At 37.2% G+C, this 10,335-nt stretch overlaps 1 protein-coding gene across 3 annotated transcripts in view; it reads left to right on the top strand.

Moving 5' to 3' along the window:
- Positions 1–757: 757 nt before the first annotated feature.
- LOC137980663 (nucleotide-binding oligomerization domain-containing protein 2-like) overlaps positions 758–10,335 on the top strand; it is a 46,588-nt gene continuing 37,010 nt past the window's right edge. The window contains exons 1-5 of one of the 3 annotated variants that reach the window (XM_068828218.1): positions 758–936; positions 1,244–1,308; positions 2,646–2,733; positions 6,433–6,518; positions 7,977–8,062. The gene's annotated coding sequence lies outside the window, so the exon portion shown is untranslated. Of the gene's footprint in view, positions 937–1,008; positions 1,125–1,243; positions 1,309–2,645; positions 2,734–6,432; positions 6,519–7,976; positions 8,063–10,335 lie in introns of those variants that run through there. The other 2 variants (XM_068828125.1, XM_068828169.1) reach the window with 2 other exon arrangements.

The following is a 10,335-nucleotide window of genomic DNA, read 5'->3' as shown; positions in this document are numbered from 1 at the left end:
TTCCGTGTCTCCAACATTTCCTGTTACTGAATGAACATTCGTCCTCGCCTCTGCAAATAACATTAGGGAACTTAAGCAACGACAACGGCGACGGCAACGAGAACGTCACAAATGTGCATATTTAGTGGGCAAAAACAATAGCTTTGCACGCCCTGCACGTGCGTTTTTCACTTTTGTCCAGCGTCGTCGTCAGCAAAACAACAACGTGAAATAGTCAAATTTTAGGTTTTAAGGAGAACGCCAGCACTTGACGCTAGAGTTTCATTTTCTCCCCTAATATAAATTAAGCGCCGTTCCTACCAATGTCATTTTTGAGTTACTACCACACCCTTGTCATATAAGAAGGGTTAACATGTTTACAAAGTGATTACAATGACGCGAATTTATATTTTGAGATGACGTTCTCGGTACCGTCGCCGTCGTCGTTGCTTAAGTTCCCTATTCAAGGCCGCGCGCGGTTGTGAGATACAGCGTTAAAATTGTTCTTCCCAGTCCTCCGAATTACGTCACCAGATCACCTGGCCCCAGTTGTTCGAAGGGTGGATAGCGCTATCCACTGAATAAATCACTATCCACTGGCTAACCCAATTGCTTTCGCTAGTGTTTATCCGGTGGCTAGCGTTATCCACCTTTTGTACAACTGAGGCCAGGTTTGTAATCACCGACCGGAACCCAGCTGAAGAGGTCATTATTTGACGTCATCCGCCTAATAATGTCTGGGTTTTATGTGCTTCCTGTTTCCCGGCAACGCGCAAAATCGGGGGTGTTGCTCGTCAGAATCTGTATCTCAATGAAGGTGTGTGCCGTATTTTGTTTACTACATAACTGAACGAAACACTGGCACCGATGTCGTTTTTCAAATGATTCGACCATAGAGGCGAGTTTTAGATGGTTTACATAATAGACTGATGGAGACTCGTACATCGTAATACTTCAGTAAGTTTGCATATTACTAATTACATGTATTTGAAATTACAGATTCACCCTTTATTACGGACGTGGTTTACCTTTGAGGGGATAAGATCCACTCGAGGATTTCTCCTGGTCGTCTTTATTAATTACTGTTGAGTTTGTTTCGGCACCTTCGGGGAAAGGTCTAGACTATGTTTTTATTTGAATAGTGAGTGAGTATCCACTATTTATTAAAGATTAATTAATATGTCCGTAAGTTATACAGTATTGCGTGATGATGCGTGAGAGAAACTTCGAGAATACCTCTTTCACTTTCATTTTCGTTTTAAAGGTCTTCTGTACGCAGATTAAAGATCGTTCTCGATAGAATAGGAAATCCATTACATTTTGTGCAAGGTAAGCATGTTTAACTAACAAATCTCAATTTCTATACGCCTGTAGTTTTACTGAGAATACTTGAAACGTATCCGAATCATTTAGTAATGGACAATAGAATTTCAATGGCTAAAAGCCTTTGGAGGAATACATTTGACCTCCCTCTAAAACGAAACTAGAAAACATATCTTGTGTCACTGGAGATCGAGAAGAATTGTGCGAGCGCGATGCTTCAAGCAGCCTCAATTCTTACAGATTTCGATGAAAATATAATGTGCAGTGGAGCAACCAAAGTGACGGTGTCTGACATTTGCAGACTGCCTAAGAATAGCACTGATAAACAGTATTTAAGTCTAAGCATCCATTTCAAATAGCGCTGATAAACAGTATTTACGCCTAATAAGAACCCGTTTTGAAACGGTTAGCTTTCAATAATTGTGATTTAGGGTTAGTCTGCAGTCTGCAGTCTGCAAATGTCAGACATCGCCAAAGCGATGGATGCTGTGTTGGGGCTTCAGTGAAACATTACCGTAACCCTGGTCTCTGTTTGTGCTATCCATGATGGCGAAGGATCCAATTATACATTGAAGAAAAACGAGCAAGACTCAGAGCGGACTTATCGAGTTAACCCTCACTAGAATGTGGAAAGATACCGGTCTTCATTTAACAGGATTTTAATCCTGTAAAACTCTTGACTTGGAGTGTGTAATATTTCAAGAGTCATGCTCTGCATAATATTATGTTTATCAAGCAAGGTAAATCTTTCAAAGTCTGTCCATGTAGAGAGTGATTTCATGTTCAAGCTCTGAAACCTGATAGTGACATAATTTTATTTTAACCTACACTGTAAATCTGTATTTGACAAAAATACCCGAAATTGTGAATTTAATAATAAACTTCAAATGCCTTGTGGTCGCAGAACTATAGGGAAGTCATGTCACCTATTGTCATTAATGTGCTAACCACAGCCTCATTGGCTGTTGAAACAAAGGGTCTTATGTTCCTGAGGTTGGCACATTTGAATAACAAAAGCAATGTTTGTAAAGAGATGTCTCCCCCATCGAAGATTCTCCTGCTACAAACACATTGAACAGCTGTAAAACATATGCATACATATTGAGTGGCAGATCCAGACCTTGATATGCACACCATCAAATGATAACAAGGCTGCTAATACTGTAATAGGACTACTCCTAAAACAGTGTACACTATGCTAGGAGTTAAATAAATAAATGAATAGAAGTAATTGTGGATAAAAGAGAAAATTGTTTACATGCCAAATCTTAAAATGTATATCTACATCATAAAATTACTATTTACAATGTTTTATGTACACTAAAATTATGAATTAAATACAGGGAATTAAAAAAAATCAGGACGACCTAATCATGGATCTTATGGTGGGCATTATACACCTGGTAAATGGAAAATTATCAGTAGTTACAGGTAACTGATTCCATGTTACTATTGAACAAGTTTGGATAGAACGAGTATTTATAAACTTTGCAACTGGTCTGAATATGATGGAAGGGGAATGCATTGGGGGCTCGAGAAGACCTTGTAAGTGGACTTCAGATGGAAGTGAGACATCAACTAAGCCATGTTAGATTTTATAAAATATGGATAATTGGTATGAAAGTCTGCATTTTTCAAGAGTATCCCAACCAAGCTGATTTAACATGGGGGTAACATGACTAAAATTTGAGTAGTCTCTAAAAACGAACTTTGCTGGGCTATGCTGAACTACAGTTGTAGTTCGATTTGGTGAATATTCCATTTAGTGTACAGGCTCCACACTGAGCATGCATACTCTAGTTGACGACACACAAGGGTGGTGTATGCTTTAGATTTGACATCTTTGGAACAATCCGACAACACCCTTCTCAGAAGACCTTACTACAAAACTGTTGAGTCCATTTAAGATTATGAGTTATAGTTACTCCAAGATACTTAGTGGAGACTGATTTAGAAATAACTATATCATTCACGAGATAATTATAGGGAAAAGGGACAGCCTTGTAAGTGATCCCTAAGTGATAACATTTAGTGATATTAAAGTTTAGTTGCCAGGTTTCAGCCCATTCACACAAGCTTGTTAAGTCCTGCTTGAGCAGTGCATGGTCCAAGTGTTCTTAATCTTTCTCTATACGGTACAGTCATCTGCAAAGAGACATAATTATTGTTGACTGAATTTGATTAGTAATATCATCAATGTAAAGTGGGAATAAGACAGGTCCATTACTGAGCCTTGGGGTACACCAGAAGGCTCAGGCCGTGAACTGAAATGAGTGCCATTTACAGACACTACTTGGGAGCGATTGCTTAAATATGCTTGATCCACACTTCAGTCTTTCCACGTATACCATAATAATCAAATAGTCAAAACAAACGTTGATGAGGTACAGAGTCAAAGGCCTTGCTGAAGTCAAGAAGAATTACATCAGTTTGTGAACGTGAGTTGATGCATTTAGCCCAGTCACTGATTGCTGAAAATTATAAGTTGTTTTGCATGAGAAGCATTGTCTAAAACCGTTGTCTAAAACCATGTTTCTGGTTGAGCAGAATATTGTTTGCGGCCAAGTGTTTTGCGATATGACTCAAACTTATGTGTTCAATAACCTTGCAGCATAAGAAATTAAGTAAGAGAAACAGGGCGATAATTACATGTAGCAGGGTTTGACTTTGAGTCCTTTTTTATGAATAGCTGTTCCCAGGGCTTTAGTTCAGTCAGAGGGTACTGCTCCTGTGTCATAGGACTGTTGGAATATAAAAGTAAACCAAGGTGCAATAGATGCGGCTAGTTCTTTAAGAACACCAGATGGTAGATGTATTTCAACCAAACCACAAGCTTTTCTTGGGTTTAATGGAAGAAGTTGTTTATATACCTGTACCCCATGGGCAGAGATGTGGATGTCAGAAATAAGGTTGTACAGGGGGATGGGTTTAGTAGCAATTGGTAGCTTCTTTTGTGTAAGTACGAGTAGAAATAAGAATTAAGTTCCTCTGCCTTGCTTTTATCAGAAGAATACAGGTTATATATTGCCATATCGTAGTAGGAGGGGTACCGGTATACCAGTGACCTCTGATTTACAAGGTCGGATGTAAGACCAAAATCTTTTGGGGTTCTACTGGAGGCTTTGCGCCGATAACATTCTTCAAGTGATCAATCACTAACTAAGACTACATAAATCGTCTAAAGTCCTGAATGAATCTTGGAGGCGAAGCGAAGTTGAGGTGAGGTGAGGTGACGTGTAACGAAAACTAGAAACAAACAAAGACCTAGAATTACAACAACAAGCAGAATCCTACATACATGCTAGCACAAAACATAGCTGAAGGATTGAATAATTCACAACAACATAGCTGGGAACTTACATGTGAGTCCTTTACAACGTTAACAAGTACCTTGTTCCTTAAAGCCGTGAGAAAGTACCATAAATAAACAAACCGTAATAAATTCATAAGGATTAACCTGTAGTTTACTTGAATCTTTAAAGAAAACAAGGTATAAGAACTGCTTGAAAAAGCGCGCGAAAACAAAATATATGGATGTACAGATCTGGGACCCCAAATAGAGTTTGGATTACTGCCATGTTCAAAGTTCTGCAGTAACATACCTATGTTTAAAAATACAATGGCTTTTGTAGCCCTCAAACTGGCTGTTTAAAATGTATTTGAGAAACTCCTCAGCATCAGTGATATCTAAATGCATTGAAAATACCGTAATTGTTGAACCTACTTGCCAATTCACATGTTAGTTCAAGATTCAAATATATTTCAAATACACTAGTTCAATGTTGTTTGACTCTGGATGTTGAAACTGGATTTCAAATAGCTTTCAAATATCATCTATACAGCCTCTTAATAAGTCTTAACATAATTTATGCAGTTTTCCGTTAATGATGTCAAACTCATGCCTTTAAAATTTTATTCAGGAATGTACAAAGACTTAAAATAAGAAAAGAAATCAGAAAGGTTTTGGGCCCTTTCTTTTTAGGCCCTTTTTATTCATTTCTGAATAAAATTTGAAAGCAAGACTGTGACGTCATTAGCAGAAAACGGCATATCTTTGACTTATTAAAAGGGTGTATACCCTATTTTTTACATCTTAATTAATGACATTGAACAGTATTTAAATAAAGTATTTTAAGTCTGTTTCAAACTTAAGGGTAAGCACTCTTTCATCTTGAAATAGATTTTAAATACCATATTTAAAAGGTGTTTTAGCAATTAAGTAGATTACAATTAGAGGGACAAGTTTCCCTTTGATTACCAAATAGAGTTTAAATGTCAACCGCTAAAATACATTTCAAACTGGTGGACTATTTCAAAAAAAAATTTAAATTATTGTAGTGTATAAATATGTCATTTCTGCTTATAAATAGTGTTGAAATTGTACAAACAGTATTTAAATCGTTTAAAATCAGATTTTAAATAATTATTATACTTGGTTTGGTAAGGGTTTGCACCATCAAACTTGGATTTTTACTGTTGTGCAACCAGTTATTGATATCAATGATAATAGCAATTAAGACATTTTGTGAGCATTGATTATTATTGATTGGTGAGATGAATCAATTAATTTTTATTGATTATATTGATTGGCATTCAATGATTGATTTTTGTTGATTGATATTGTCTGGTTTTTTTGGAATCTGATCGTACATGTAGATTAGCTTGATCATCGCTTTCCTAAATCAACCAGGTGCTTATCAAAATAACTTTTAGTCTGTTGATTGATCATTTTATTTTCAGACTCTGTGGCTTTGGACAATTGTTTGCTTGGTGTAGAATTTGCTTTAAATTTATTATATTTGTTTAAGTTCTGCAGCATCTTGTTTGCAATGAATCTGTGTGTAAACATGTTGTTCGAGACAGGCCTCTTTCATTGGCCCATTGTTTCAATCAACTGTCTGCCTTAATTGAGAAGTACTGGCAGTAATAAAAAACATTTTTTGTGGAGAAAATGTAAATGGTAAAAGGAAATGTAACTGCATGGCTAATGGCTGGTTTCCAAACTGAAGGTACAGTAGAAATTGGTAAGAAGTACTAATCTGCCCTCGCAAGCTGTAGCTGTAGACAGTTCGACGTAGATGATTTTCTTGTCTTGAGTTCGACTTGGTTATCAATAAGTGTGTTTTTTAGGGTTTGTTTTGGCTTAAAAGAAAAGAAGTGAGAAGAAGGTAGCAGTGCGACCAATTGAATTTTAATTTCTACAGCTGATAGTTTAGGTGAGTTCATTTGTATTTTCTCAAGAACATTTGCACTTTTCTTAAAGGGAGGGCCTTCTTAGCCACAGGTCTGGTTGCTATGTAAAGTTCCGTCCACTTTCCTTTTTTTTCTTTTAATAGTACATACATGTAGATGTTTATTAGAGAAAAAAATATAAAATGTCAATAGGTGGCCTGCTTGGCCATTGTGGTTTATTGGTGAACACTGTACTCTCAGTTAATGGCTGTTGACCATATTTGGTGAGGTCACGTGACTACAACAGGAAAAAACCAAAAACTAATGCAGGATACATTTTGAACTACCGTAATTTCCGGGCGATCACCCGCGGGTAATGTGTTAATTTTTCCGCAAACAGTTGTTGGTGCGGGTTATAGAAAGGTGCGGGTAATGTGATAATTTTTAAACCTTCCGGTACAGTTTTAAAACCGTAAGTAGGGAAAAAATATAAAAGTCATTAATGAAACTGTTCCTAAAAACTGTGTATTACCTTATTTATCCCGCTTTAACTGCCTAATGCTCTCGATGAAAACTAATGCAAATTGAAAATCGTTTCTTATGCATGTGATATTACTTTCTTACTTAGCTAATTTCGCAGCTTCTTTCTACCACTAAAATACATTTCAAACTGGTGGACTATTTCAAAAAAAAATTTAAATTATTATAGTGTATAAATATGTCATTTCTGCTCATAAATAGTGTTGAAATTGTACAAACAGTATTTAAATAGTTTAAAATCAGATTTTAAATAATTATTATACTGGGTTTGGTAAGGGTTTGCACCATCAAACTTGGATTTTTACTGTTGTGCAACCAGTTATTGATATCAATGATAATAGCAATTAAGACATTTTGTGAGTATTGATTATTATTGATTGGTGAGATGAATCAATTAATTTTTATTGATTATATTGATTGGCATTCAATGATTGATTTTTGTTGATTGATATTGTCTGGTTTTTTTGGAATCTGATCGTACATGTAGATTAGCTTGATCATCGCTTTCCTAAATCAACCAGGTGCTTATCAAAATAACTTTTAGTCTGTTGATTGATCATTTTATTTTCAGACTCTGTGGCTTTGGACAATTGTTTGCCTGGTGTAGAATTTGCTTTAAATTTATTATTTTTTTTTTAAGTTCTGCAGCATCTTGTTTGCAATGAATCTGTGTGTAAACATGTTGTTCGAGACAGGCCTCTTTCATTGGCCCATTGTTTCAATCAACTGTCTGCCTTAATTGAGAAGTACTGGCAGTAATAAAAAACATTTTTTGTGGAGAAAATGTAAATGGTAAAAGGAAATGTAACTGCATGGCTAATGGCTGGTTTCCAAACTGAAGATACAGTAGAAATTGGTAAGAAGTACTAATCTGCCCTCGCAAGCTGTAGCTGTAGACAGTTCGACGTAGATGATTTTCTTGTCTTGAGTTCGACTTGGTTATCAATAAGTGTGTTTTTTAGGGTTTGTTTTGGCTTAAAAGAAAAGAAGTGAGAAGAAGATAGCAGTGCGACCAATTGAATTTTAATTTCTACAGCTGATAGTTTAGGTGAGTTCATTTGTATTTTCTCAAGAACATTTGCACTTTTCTTAAAGGGAGGGCCTTCTTAGCCACAGGTCTGGTTGCTATGTAAAGTTCCGTCCACTTTCCTTTTTTTTCTTTAAATAGTACATACATGTAGATGTTTATTAGAGAAAAAAATATAAAATGTCAATAGGTGGCCTGCTTGGCCATTGTGGTTTATTGGTGAACACTGTACTCTCAGTTAATGGCTGTTGACCATATTTGGTGATGTCACGTGACTACAACTTTAATTGCCTAATGCTCTCGATGAAATTAATGCAAATTGAAAATCGTTGATATTACTTTCTTACTTTGCTAATTTCGCAGCTTCTTTCTATGTTTAGTTGAAAAAAAAAAAATTATTCGCCAACTGGAATAATAAACTAAAAACAAAAGAATAAAAATGTGAAATAGCAGGCTTTAAAGTACCGTAATTCACACACAAAAACTGATGCCGACATGTTCATTTCATGGTACCGCTGCCGCCGCATAATTTTTCTAATTCTCGGTTTTCAGCTGACGTCATAACCTTATGCAAATTAGGTTTCCGCCATTCTGGTGCCCCTGATTATAGGGAAATGTATGACATTTTGAGCGCTCACGTTCGAAGTCTTCAAATAATTCATCTTTCCAATGGATATTTCCCAAGAAAGCGACCCAAAATCACTCGACGAGGTACCAGTACTTTCATCCTACGCAAAAAAAACCTCGAAAGCCACGTTCGAGAGCGCTATTTGAAGAAGATTTTCTGTCGTTTGCGTAGACCCAGCGGCCATACGGAGCGATCAGTTTGGCTCCTCTAGAAGTCTCAGACTTGCTTTCCTAGTTAGTTTTAGAGACAAGCTACTATACAAACAAGCAGTTTAAGACCTTCAAAATTTTGAAAGCGTACAACCAGATGATTTCTGGTTTCTTTGCGTCCGTTTAAGCAAGGGAAGGAAATCGCGGGCAAGATTGTTGTTGTTTGCGGCGAAGGTAACTCGGAAGTTTGACACTCGGCGTCGACCTTATCTGTATCATTTTCCAGTTGGATTTCTTTTAATACCTTCGCTAACTGCTATGGCCACCAGATGAGAAGAAAAGGCCTCCTCATTCCCTTTCTTTCGATGATTTCCCTCTTCTTCTGTCAAAGTACTTGGTCGATTAGAGTCTCAGTCCTTCACCTTGAGAAGGTGAGAAGCTTTTTTCCTTCGAAATTCGTCCGATTTCCTTCAAACTCAGTCAATTTGGGCGCTCCACCCCTCGCATTCGCCTGTCGAATTTCAGCGAAATCGAATAAAACGCCTCCGAGTTAGACATTTGCTAACCTGAGTATCACAAACGCCTGATACTCAGGTTAAATTCACCTCATTAAATATTCAAAACCGGAGCACCTCATTTGCATCGGGCATATTTAATGAGATGAATTTTCTCCGCGATGTTGTGGTTTAATCGGTCGAAATTGAGCACACTTGTTCGAGGGGTTCAAGCGCTTCGGTGGTGTGAATTGGGAAGACATCGGTGGAAACCCAGCCGAGAAACGCTTTATCGAAAAAAAAGCCAACTTTCGAAAAATTCTGACTCGCTCGCCTTTTACCCTAAAACCCTGAACCAACGCGTGCTAAATCGCTGCGAAAGCTTTACAGGATAAAACACAACTGTTCACAGCAAAAGCCGTTACTGGCAATCACCGCAAAAGCTTTAATTGCTAAACCTGTAAAGACAATTTCAGCAAAATAAGTCCAACCCCACACTTAAAGTTAAAATCTAACATTAAGCCGTGAGGCAATCGCTGCGAAAGCTTTTAAATTGTCCTTTGTTCGTTGTATCTGTCCCAGAGTAAGGCAGGCTTAACAAAGTCTTTCGATTTCGTGTCGTCTCGGCTTATCTGTGAAATCCACGCGTTTCGGCGATCTTCTGTTAGCTGTCTATAACTTTCACCGTTCTTATCAACAACGATAGGTATACGGAATAGACTAATACCTTCCTTGTTTCCAGATTTTACTCCACAGCCAGGTATTATACAGAGAACCATCGCACTACAACTCACTCACATCTCTCTCTACGTGTCTCTGTTTACGATTCGAGGGGCTCCACAATGGCGGTTAACGACGGTTGTCAAGGACTAAGGTCCTAATAGTACATACATGTAGATGTTTATTAGAGAAAAAAATATAAAATGTCAATAGGTGGCCTGCTTGGCCATTGTGGTTTATTGACAAATAAGTTGACCTGTAATTTTGTGCGACAACACGTTGGATTAATTCTTGTCCTGTCCA

Source organism: Montipora foliosa, chromosome 1, assembly GCF_036669935.1.
Source record: "Montipora foliosa isolate CH-2021 chromosome 1, ASM3666993v2, whole genome shotgun sequence".
In the NCBI taxonomy this organism is placed as follows: domain Eukaryota; kingdom Metazoa; phylum Cnidaria; class Anthozoa; order Scleractinia; family Acroporidae; genus Montipora; species Montipora foliosa.
The sequence above is the reverse complement of the archived record's forward strand: the minus strand, read 5'-3'. Positions and strand labels throughout refer to the sequence as shown.